We start from the raw sequence: 12705 nt of genomic DNA on the forward strand, positions 1-12705 counted from the left end.
GGTCACTCATATGAGTGACTAAAGTGCTTAAAAATACATAGTCTATTGGTTTGTTTCAAACTTATGCACGTATATGTACAAAATCTCGATAGATGGGGTAACCTGCCTGACGGCTTTCATTGATAGACTTAAAAACTGTCTTCTGAAAAAGAAAAAGGGAATTGAAGGATCAATCAATGAAGTAAGGATTAATGCTTTTATTATACTATTAATTTGGTAAAGTTGTAGAAAGGTCATGGAACACTTCTTCACGGATTATTTATGCAATCGATCAACAGAAGTAAGCTGCTGTTTGGAAAATTGAGCATTATTTTTATAAAACCAGGGATTATAGTTTAGCAGTTCATCCGAAGCAAAGAGAGAAAGGACTAATCAAATAGAAGAATTCTATTACCGGTGTTGAATATAAAAGAATATTACTCTATAACTAACTGCACAGCCTTCATAAGTTAACCACTTTAGCTGAATTAACAAAGGGAATTCTACAAAGGGAAGAAAAAGTTACATAATTCATGAGGGTAAATGACAAAAATTGATAAAGTGACGTCATCTGTACTGGAATAATAAAAAGTGAAATCTTGTGTGTGAAAAAAGATGGGATGTAGGACTCGAATCTACTCAACCACACACTTACAGATGACTATCACAATAGACTAGCTAAATCTAGTAGAAAATTGTCCAATTTAACAGTATTTAATATTATTTATCGTTTTATTGTTTGCTGATTTAATTTGTTTCGTATTTTGCACTTTTAATTCGTGCTTTGAATGCTGCGTATTTCGATTATAGCATTTATTGTCCTTATATGAAAATAACAACTAGGGATAGGTTTCAGTGGATTGTACTTCGGACACGCAAAAGATTTGTTGCTCTATACCCTTATTTACAAATAACCTTCAGAAGCACTGGATGCAACAAAGTTATTAATGAGTAGGTTTGACATTTTTGTAAGGAAAAAATGGAGCGTAGGGAGAAGGCGGGAGGAAGACATACGGCACTACTGAATTAAAACCATTGTCAAAATCAACTGCCTGTAAAAAAAATACTGCTGTAATGGAGAACCTCCTACATAAGACCATCCAACGCGGAGTAATTGGGGAAAAAAATGTATCTCGTGAACAATTATTATACAGAGAAAAACGCCGAGTATTATTTGGACAGGTTACATAGATGAGAGCATCATTAGGAGAAGTGTTTCGAGTTACAAGGAGACTATGTTGAAAAATAAAAATTAGGAAAAAAATTGTTAGTTTGTTAGGTCGCAAACTTTTCAAGATATTTCTTAGGCCAGACTTTAGACATTGTAGTAGTAAAATGTCTCTTTGTACCTAAGCGGTGCAAATCTACCTGGCCCATGAGGGGAAGGGGGGAGTGAGATGATTACCAATAATGATCTTTTCGACCAAATATAAATAAAAATTTTTTTTAATATAATACAAGTTTTTTTATTTTTATGAATAAACAAAATTTGGCAACATAGATAGATTACATTGAATTTTTTAAAAATACAAAAATTTCTATAAATGTAAGTACCAAAATTTTTTTTCTAAAAAAATTTAAAATTTGTCTGCCTGGATGCTAAAAATATTCTGAGACGGCCCCCATATTCTAAGAAGCTCTCATGACTAAAACATTTTCATAAAGTAATTTTAATTCTAGAGGCAAATGATATTCATAGGGAAAACAAAATGTTGAGTCGACATGCAACAAAACAATCAACCCCTTTTTAGGCCATAAAATACACCAAGTTATACCCCTCACAGTATCAATCCCCTGAAGGTCACTCATTTATAGTGTTGGCGTTGAGATTGGCTCGAACAAAAAAACAAAAAATATTCGACTCTACTAAAGTCAATTCTTTTTTGAATGTTACTTGAATAAATATTGTTTGGAAAATTTGATTTCTCTTAATCAATAAATATAAATGTTTGGAAAATTTGATTTCACTTAAACTCGAATAATCCAACCTCAAGACATTCGAATAATGTCCGATTTATAGTATCACTACTCAAAAGGACAATGAAAGACTAAATACTCCCCTTTCGTATTAAAATATTATCTGGATATTCTAAAAAAGTTCAAACTCGAAAAGTTTGACTCGTATCGTAACAATACTAATTTCTCTTTTCAAAAAAAAAAAAATGTTGAAAAAGCATGGACAAAATGGCAAATAATTTTTATAATTCTCCACTTGTGAATTATTAATTCCTTTGTAGACGGTATTTAGACTGTTTAGTGATAGGCTGATGTTTTAAATCTTTTACTAAGAATGAGTGCAAGTGCATGCAAAAACTGGTTTGTATGTTTTACAAATTATTATTCTTTAAGAATTCATTTTTTCTTAAGAGTATAAAATGAATTTTTATATACAAGGTCATACGAACTTGAGTGTGGGAAAGGAAGTTATAGTTATGTTCATCCTGCTCAATAATGTTTTTGTTGGTTTCCAAACTTAGAATTGAGGATCGACAGTGGAGTAATTCCAGGGGTGTCCACAGGATTATAGTTATGGGGAGTAGGCTTGGTTTTTGTAACTTTTTTTAAAACAATTTCAAAAATTTAATTTTTCGGAAAAAAAAAAAATTAAATATTATTTTTTTGGGCAAAAAATTCAAAAACAAATTTCAAGTTTTCATTTAAAAAAAAAAAAAAAAAATACAAAAACAAATTTCAAGTATTAACTTTTTTTAGAAAAAAATTTAAATATTAAATTTTTTGTGATTTGTTTTTCTCAAAACCCCTTAGTTATCCACCAAGAATTAATTTTTTTGGAATTTTTTTTCTAAAATCCTTCGCAATGCACCAAAAATTAAATTTTTAGGAGAAGGATTTCAAAAATTCTGAGCTATTCTCAAAAGTTTGATATTTTTTGGAAAAAAATACAAATATTAAGTTATTTATTCAGTTTCATAATTTTCCCGAATGACCTTTTTTTAAAGAAATTAAACTTTTCAAAAAAACAAAAACATTCTTACCCCTATTTTCCTCACCCAAAAAAATTCTAGTAAACGCAAAAATTCCTTCATTTGGGAGGGGGGGGGACTTCAGGCCCCACTGGGGACGCCCATTGAATTTATATCTATGTTCTAGCTTCATATAGAGTGGGAATATGTTTATTTCCTTCCTCGCATAGATACCTGCAGCTAGTGTTGTGTGGGTCCTTAATAAGGATATTTGTTCAGTCCGATCCTCTCTACTCCAGCCCAGTCTCACTTGCCGGTCCTTAAAGAGAAGGTAAAATCCATCCCTTGTGACATCATTCAGGTTTGTTATTCCTCTTTTTAAATTATTCTGTTTCACATGTAAATTTATTATAAAACAAAGTAAATTTTAATAAGTTTGGTTTATAAAGCATTATAATGAAAACATGAATATTTTTTGTCAGATATGTGAAATACTCGTAATACATATCTCATATCTTAACCGGTAATTTTGCCGTGAATATCCCCCTCCCCGGTAATTTTGTCTTATACATTTTCGCCTCTTTTAATTTGCTCTCATTACGATTTTGCCGTATGACTTTTTATTATTTATATTATATTTTCGAAATGTATCTATAGTCTTTACTGTTCTTTATATCTGAGCTAAATGTAGATATGAAGAAAAGTAAAAATTGAGAATGGTGAGGAAATAAGAAGGAATACTGAATTGTGTATATAATGGAAAATGAGTACCAGATCTGTAATCATGAGACTATTTCGAAAGGACTAATGTACAAGTGGCATCTTACTCATAGTCATGGTCTTAGCCAGTTATTAAAAGACTTGTACATATGAAACTCCATCGATAGAAAAAGAAAATGTTTTAACAATAAAAACTAAAGTCGAGGTACGAACCTATAAGATAAAAACATCCTAAGGAGGTGAATAGACCATGCCGTAAAATCCCCTAGAGGCAAAAATGTACGCGGTAAAATTACAAATAGCGAAAATCTACATAGAGCCATCTGATATAATACACGGCTTCACAAATAGATGGCGTTATTTATCTTTAATTCACCTCATTTTCAGTTAGTACCAACCTTCAAAACACATCCGTCAAAATTTCATGGCAATCTGTTCTTTAGTTTGAGTTATTCTGCAATGTGTGATGTAATTATCGTCATAGCCAAAACAATGGATCATGCAAGTTTAATAGAAATACAAGGTTATACCATAACACGTGTACGACTGATGTTTGACTTCCACCACGCTTTTAATATTTGACGTCATAGTAAATGAGTCGTTGGGTGTTTTGTCAAAATCTATTTTTCTTTCCTAGCAGGGGGTACGATAAATTAAATTGAAAATTCTAGCAATAGTGACTTCATATACTATGAGTGGTTACGTGTTTTGTCAAAATCCGCTTGTCTTGCTCAGTAGTTGATATAATACATCAGATTGAAAATTCTAGCAAGCCCGGTTACAATACAATAACAATTGTGTGTTTTAATTTGACAATGCTTCCTGTTGAGTGAAAAATACCGTTCAAGCTAAGCAATAGCTTGAAAAGTGTTACGCAGACTCCTCTCCATGATGCAAATAAGATTTAGAACGAAAAAAACAATGTTTTTTCTTTTTTAGGCCCGGGACTTTTCAGCCAATGTGATATCCCATTTAGGTTTTTAAACCATCGAGAAAAATTTCAAGGATTGATAGTCCTATGAACCGATAGGAGTAGTCCAAAGAACTATTGGGCAGTATGTGTACCTACATGAGGGAAAAAAATATTGGATTTTCTCCATTAATTGATTTTTATTGAGTATTATTTTTATATTGACATAGCTCATATCGATTATTTTGTAAAAACTTGAACTGGAATCTATAAACATAATCAATAAATTGATAAAAATATTCAAGGACTTGAGACTTGACTTTGATTTCCCTTTTCCTACCACCTTAAGTGTCTGTCAAAAAGTATTAAAAATGAAGTCATGAAAATGTTCATAAAATTGATTATAGCAATTACTTTTTTATTTCGAAAAAAGTACAACCGGGGGGAGACATTGACCCCTGAAAAAAACCGATTTTATCTCCAGTAATCAATATGATTTAAGTTATGTATGAGTATACTCTAAGGATTTTATGAATTTCATGTGAATAAATAAATCGAGGGATAAAAAATTTGTGGATATTATTTCCATCTCAGGCTCCCCTCTGCCACAGCTCCTTGTAGCTGATCTAATGAAATATCATGACAGCAAAGCTGCTCTCCTGTAAGACGTTTATTAAATTGTTGGGGTATTAAAATCCCCGGGTAATATCTGGAAACCGGTTTTGTTATGTAGGACTAAAGACTGCATTCCCGTCCAGTTCTGTCTTGCACATTAATCTTAAAACTGATAAAGTTTGGTCCTTGATGACTCCACTCAACTTTATTTCTTCTTATTTTAATCAGTTCTAGTACTTACAGTATCGTGGGTTGTATTTCAATTACGACTGATCTGGAAAAGTTGTCAAGTGGTAAGAAAATAAACTATGCAAAATGTCCTTTACCGACGATATTATCTTTAGCTATTACGTCTATTTCAAAGATTGAAAGGGGACAAATGGGATTTATTTCGTCAATAAAGATTGAAATACACGAATAATGATTATTTTTTATTTTTAACTATAATAGATGTTATTCCAACCTATAAAAAAGATTAATAAAGTTATTGTCTAAGGCTACTCTATATCGCAAAAAGACAGAAAAAATGAAAGTATACAAAACAGGATGTAAACTATACGGGAATCATCAAATTTTTCTCACTTTTTCCCTTTTTTTTTTTAATTCCTTTGGACAATTTTTAGAAAAAAACTTGTGTTACTCATTTTATAGGTAAAAAAAATGTCTATCAAAATTATTTTTTCCAAAATAACTAAAAATGTCTTTTTAGTATCAATACTCACTAAGTAAAGAGTTTTTACCTTTTTTGATAATTGGATCGAGATGTGAAACATAAAAATATCCTCATAAAACAACACAATTTTGCATAAGTAACTTTTGTACCAATTCAGAACTTTTCCACACTACCCGTAATCGAAATTCGAAAAAAGTGGAAAATCAAACCTCTCTAACGGACAGTCCGAAGGACCATTCCCAAGGACTGATATGGGCCCCCATTACTACCCCCAGGGAAGTACTCGTCATTGGGGTTTGAAGGGAAGTTTATGGAATGTTGTACAAATTCCATAGATAGAGTAAATTGAATCAATAACAACGAAGACTTATCATGTATGACGTTTATAAATGTCGTTGTCATGGTTTCATTGAAAAATATTTATAATATTAAATAAAGCAAGCCTTTTCCTCATTCACCATTCCTTGGAAACCGCTTTTTTTTAATAAATAAATACATGCTTTTCTCTCTTATTTCGTGTATGAACATACACAAGAGAGTCGTTTGCAGTGTGTGGTTTTCATACCTTTTCCATTCTTTACCTTACCTTAACCTTTTTCTCTTCATCAAATACGAACAAATTGTCAGCTAAAACCAAAGAGAAATATTACCAAATGTGCTGTTCACCTATTTTTTTTGATTACACAATTACAAGTGATTCGCAAAAATATAGTCCAAATGCAATAATAACCTCTTTGCAAATGAGTTGAAGGTAAGAAAAAATTGTATATTTCATTAGATAAAACAGTTATTTTTAAAGCAAATATATATTACATGTAATGTATGGAGTAAACTGTTGCTTTGTTGATTTAGGAAAGAACAGAAATGAGAGTTTCACGAGTCAATTCCATTTAATTGAAAATGTTCATTGACCCAGAAACTTTTGAGTGGTCGTGAGAAGTGAAACACAAAAAATGTATACTAGCAACACTCGAGACCAGAATAAAAGGAATTAAATAAAGAAAAGTATTATTATATGTATATGTGATGAGTTAAGACAAAAAGAGTCTTGAAAAGTACATCATATATTCCTTCAAGCATCAATCCAATGACGATTAATTAATAGTTGCTTTGTTTTTACTTGAGTGGCCACATATTTGATTATTTCCACACTTGTACAAACATGTAAATATTGTATAAATGTATTAATTACAACAGTGTATCTCTAAGTCGATCCTTGTAAAAATTAAAGTAGGCCTCTTGATATACAAATTTAACAGAGATGTTATAATACGGCTTTGCAAATTATGCCCGCCATGGGACTATATTCTATTAAGGAGTTAATAGTAGCCTTTAGTTAAATATGTTGTAATATTCTTCCCTTCAAATCATAATGCGGGTACTTTTAAAATGATTCGCTAAGAGTATTCGTTACATATTTATGATACTAAAAGTATCCGTGAACAAATTGAATATATTACAGATCTGAATTCATAATCTAAAGTAGTAGATGGGGAAATAAAGTTTGAGATCAGGGCTGAAGGAGGGCCACATGGAGCCAGACCAGAAGTCAGCCATATTGTTATTGCAAAAGTTTTGGTTCTTCTTGACTGTAATGGACTTTTTGATGTTAGAAGCAGTTCAAACGGAGACGCGAAATGTCTCTACAATCTTATGGGCACTTACAGCGGCACAAAGGAGACTCCACAAGCATTGCCTTTATTGTTTTTGCTCTGACATTTTTACACTTAAAGGCATGGGATCAAAACAAAACTCTTTTTTTTATTATTACATCTGTTGTTGGTTGCGTAATCAAACATCATAATGAAAAATAGCGGGGAAAAATTGTAATTACTTCAAGTTTGATTAATAAATGACTAAGAGACAAGACATGTTTTATACGGATAAGCATTTCCTACTCAACTTCCATCTTGATTTTTTTTTCCTATTCATCATTGGAGAGAAGATAAATAGTAAGAACGCATAAAAAAATTCTTTAAAACCTCGACAAATAATCCAGAAATTTATTAACAACACCAAAAATATCATCCACGGAAAAATTGGATACTGGAATTATACGATAAATTAGGAATTTACTTAAGAGTTGGATCAGAATATCATAGACACACTATATTACTTGCATATTTCATTCTCTGGGGTGAAACAACACCCCAGGTAAGTAAAAAATTGTCCATATGACCAATTTAAATGTGTCTTAAGAAATGATAATTAATTAAATATGCTGGTTTTTAAAATATTTGCAGACTTTACAAATATATATTTAGTTTAAACGCAGTCTTTCTTAAAGTTTTATTTTAATATAAAATTGTATTGACTATATACTAAAAAGTATTTCTGCTCTTTTTAAAAAGAATCGATTGCAAAAAAAAAAAAAAAAAAAAAAAAAAAAATCAACGTTACATTAGCTTCACTCAATATAGAACTTGTCTAGGCTAATAACACAACTATCGTTGCCTTGACGCCCCCTTGCTTATATATTTTTCAAAACATAGCAACATAAACTGTTTTTAGATTCAACGTACGGTGCTCATATTAGGTTTATTTAAGTTATATATTTTAACTATGGTTTTATAAATAAATATTAGTATTGGGGTTGGGCCTGAAAATCTTAGGCCGATCCTAGACCATTTTAACTTTTGTTGGACCTAACTAATTCGATCTTTAAAAAAAATTCAGTCAAGATAAGTCCCACCAATCCATCAACATTGATCAGTCTCATTTATAATTCTGTATATACTTTTTTTTAATGATTAGTTGATGACGTCATGTGTGACTTACGAGGGTCGTTTAAAATTAAGTCCAAAGTCCGAGAGATGGTACTAGTGGGGAGTATAGAGGTTATGTTTAGTTATTAGCATCTCAGGGAATAACATACAATTCAGCCAGTTTTGTCTATTTCTTAGGAAGTTGAGTGATGTTCACAAAATGGCAAAAAAAAAACAATTCGTGTGTTGATTCAACATTACTATATGAAAGGCAAAACGCCAGAAGAGTGAAGGTGCGTGAGATAGCTGGTGCTGTGGGCATTTTGAATTGAAACCCTATTTCCAATAATTTTACGACCAGAACTACTGAGGTGTGAGCTGGTGTATTGTTGTGATGGGAATGGACTTTTTGTGGGCCAATCGTAGGCTTTTTTCTTGCAGCTTAGTTTTCAAACGGTCCAATAACGATGAGTAATATACACCTGTAATAGTTTTACCCCTTTTCCGATAGGCAATTAGGATTATTCCTTGCGAATTCAAAAGACAGTCACCATAATCTCTCCGGCCGATTCCTCGATTCAAACGAATACCAAACAAAAAGAAATTGGTCAATCTGGGTGAAAGTTGGATGTGTTCTTCCACACTACTAACTAAACATAAGCTCGATATGCGCCATTTCTGCCACCTCTTGGACTTTGCACGAACTGTTCAAGCGACCCTCGTATATGACAGAGTTATAACATGTAACTCTTTTCAGATTTTCAATATGTTCTAGACGTTTCTATATCATTTTCTATTTCTGAACAACTAGCGGTAGTACCTGGCATGGCTCGGAACTATTAGGCATCAAGGAACACATAAAGTTTTATTTTTGCATATTTTATTTGTTAATATACCTAGGAGACAACTCTCCCACAAATCCTAAGGGGAACTCGCCGTTATACATGAGCACATTCACATGTAGATATTCTTTGCTTAGATCCTCAAGAATATAATGATGACAGATGGAGAAAATTAAATAGGTATAACATAACATTGTTCAAGTTGTCAACGATAACAACAAATATAGCACGTTAGAAAATACTATGGATTTACAGGCCTAAATATGTGTAACCTACTATTCTTTTCTTTTTTAATATGACGTGCTGAGCTTTAGCGACACACACTCGTTGCAAAACCTAATCAAAAGTTGTATTCGTAATTTTTTTATATATAACGAGGGATGATTCCCAAATTGTTGTAAAACAAAAAATTGAAATATTACTTTTATTGCCTATATGTCATCCTAAAAGTCTAATATTTCAAAATAGAAAAGCTCAAACTAATGAAAGGAATTTCTCAGTTTCATTTTATTTTATAAATTAGAAAACACCATTCATCCCAAGGTTACTAGAAATGCAAGGTTAGACCATCATGTAATCGGGCTAGCTAGAATTTTCAATCTGATGTATTATACTGACTGCTGGGCAAGACAGGCAGATTTTGACAAAAAATGCAAGCAATCATAGTCTATGACGTCACTATTGCTAGAATTTTCAATTTAATGTATCGTACCGACTGCTAGGAAAGAAAAACAGATCTTGACAAAACACGCAACCCCTCATCTACTATGACGTCAATATCAAAAGTGTGGTGGGAGTCAAACTTCAGTCGTACATGCGTTATGATATAACCTTGGATTTCTATTAACCTTGATTATTCCTTATTAGGAAATTCTTAAGAAATTTTAATTCTCTAAAGTAAATATCTGAGTTACGAAAACAAAATGTATTCTTCTATCCATTTCTATTTTAATATGACGCGCTGAGCTATAGCTACACACCCTCGTTATTAAAAAATGAGTTATCCTTAGACAATAAATAGGACAAACTTCGTTTTTGTTAAATATATGTAGATGGAAACATCAATGACGGTTGACTAAAAAAAAAAATCGTGTACAGAGACTTTTGGTGAAGTGACGCAAATATCCAAGGGTAGGCCATGTGTAAACTTGTGGAATTTATAAACTTGTATTTAACCCCTCTTTTCATGAACTAAAAATAGGTGAATTATAAAATTTTCATTTCTTTTCAATGTTTTGAGTATAAGAAACAATATGATAAAAAAAAAATGTAAGAATTAACCCAATTTTAGAAAGTATATAAAACACTAATGATATATAAAATTTAGGTGCGAAATGCATTTATTACTAATTAAAAATTCTACCACAATTTCCATCTCATAAAACACAACTTTTATTATGGAACAGGTAAACTTCGGTATTTTCAATGCTAAAATAAATGAATATCTTTAAACACATGTTAACCCGAAAATTCTTGCAGATCATCCTTTTTTTTGGATATTTTTTGATAATAGAAACTATTTTCTGAAGTGTGTTTCCTGAGCACTTTTATAAGAGAGAGGATTTAAAAAATATATAGGGATAATTTTTGAACTAGGCGCCCTTAAATGATTTATTCACATATTATATTTTACAGCTCCTAGGCGACGGATTTTTTAAATATATATTTTTTTAAATCTTATATAAAAAAAATCACAAAAAAAACAACGAATATATTAGCTTTTCGGGCAAATTTGGTGTCTCCTAAAAAAAATCATAGAAAGAGTAAGGGTACGGAGCCATGTGGTACTACTGCACTATTATTGATCGAAGGATTAGTCCAAATTTTCCCAGAAAAAAAAAAAATAGTTAAAATGTAACTGGAAAAGCCGATCTCGGGTCGAATCACAACATTAGTAAATATGAGGAAGGTAATTTAAATAATTAATTATTTAATTTCTTAATTTCACATCAAAACTATAAGCAAAGTGACGAAACATTGGTCAGAAGGTAAAAATTTGCACTAAGAAGTTGACTACGGAACACTATTTTGTCCGATAGAGCTGACAAAGACGAGGGTCGTTTGAAAAGTGCATGCAAAGTCCGAGAGATGGCTCTACTGGTGAGGTTATGTTTAGTTAGAAGCACATCTTGGAAGAACACACACCAAATTCAGCCAGTTTAGTCTATTTCATAGGAAGAGGAAGGATTTTCACAAAATGGACGAAAAAAAATCTCGTGTGATGATTAAACATTACTTTATGAAAGATAAAACGCCTCAGGAGACTAAAAAAAAGCTTGTTAAACAGTATGGGGACTCTGCACCTTCGATTAGAACAGTTTATAAATGGGTTCATAAAATTTTGGATAAGCCATATGGGTACAAGTGACACTGAACGTTCTAGACGCCTGTTGAGGTATCTACGCTAGAAATCATTGATAAAATCCATGATATGGGGATGGATGATGGTTGTTAGTGCTGTGGGCATTTCGAGTTAGAACCCTATTTCCAATAATTTTGCGACCACAACTGATGAGGTGTGAACTGGTGCATTGTCGTGATAGAGACTTTTTTTGTTGGCCAATTGTGGGTGCTTTTCTTGCAGCTCAGTTTTCAAACGGTCCAATAACGATGAATAATATGCACCTGTTAATAGTTTTCCACTTAATCGACGAGGATTATTTCTTACGAATCCAAAAGACAGTCCCCATAAACTTTCCGGCCGATTCCTCGCTTCAAACAAATCCAAACAGAAAGGAATAGACCAATCTGGGTGAAAGTTGGTGTGTATTCTTCCAAGAGATGCTACTTACTTAACATAACCTCAATACGTACCAGACATTGAATCTGATATCGCCACCTTTAGGATTGTAGCATTGTATCCATGGAGTTATTTTTAAACCACAACTATAAAATTCAAAAGCTAAATTGCAGTTAGTTTAATTTTATAAAAAACTAGAGCATATATTTTATTTGAAATTATTTTATTAAATGTTTTAAATAACTCTAGAATTTAGTAAAACTTATCGACCGGCAACATTTGAAGTTTTTCCATCCCTTTGGTCATAATAATTATAAATATACCAAATATCAACCATAATGAAGATGCATATTAATACTAACTCGTTAATCATCTTCTTGATTCTCTTTTTTAATTCTTATTCAATATTCCGTGAATATAAAAAATCGTTTTTGGATTTTTAATATTTTTGGTAAATTTTTGAATCGACAACCATACCTTAAAAAAAACTTTGAAAGACGGTTAATCGATCTTCCTAGAAAGAAACCACGTCTGCCCTGATACTACATCTACAGGAAAATTGGTATAAGTTATAAAAAGGAGGTTATGTTGCCGCAC

The 12705-nt window shown here is 31.7% G+C and overlaps 1 protein-coding gene across 3 annotated transcripts in view; it reads left to right on the plus strand.

The window, feature by feature from the left end:
• The first annotated feature begins 6332 nt into the window (after window positions 1-6332).
• Window positions 6333-12705, plus strand: part of LOC121119416 (osmotic avoidance abnormal protein 3) — a 102247-nt gene continuing 95874 nt past the window's right edge. For all 3 annotated transcript variants that reach the window (XM_071889411.1, XM_040714078.2, XM_071889412.1), the window contains exon 1: window positions 6333-6572. The gene's annotated coding sequence lies outside the window, so the exon portion shown is untranslated. The remainder of the gene's footprint in view (window positions 6573-12705) is intronic.

The sequence above is a fragment of the Lepeophtheirus salmonis genome, chromosome 6 (genome assembly GCF_016086655.4).
Source record: "Lepeophtheirus salmonis chromosome 6, UVic_Lsal_1.4, whole genome shotgun sequence".
Lineage (NCBI taxonomy): Eukaryota > Metazoa > Arthropoda > Copepoda > Siphonostomatoida > Caligidae > Lepeophtheirus > Lepeophtheirus salmonis.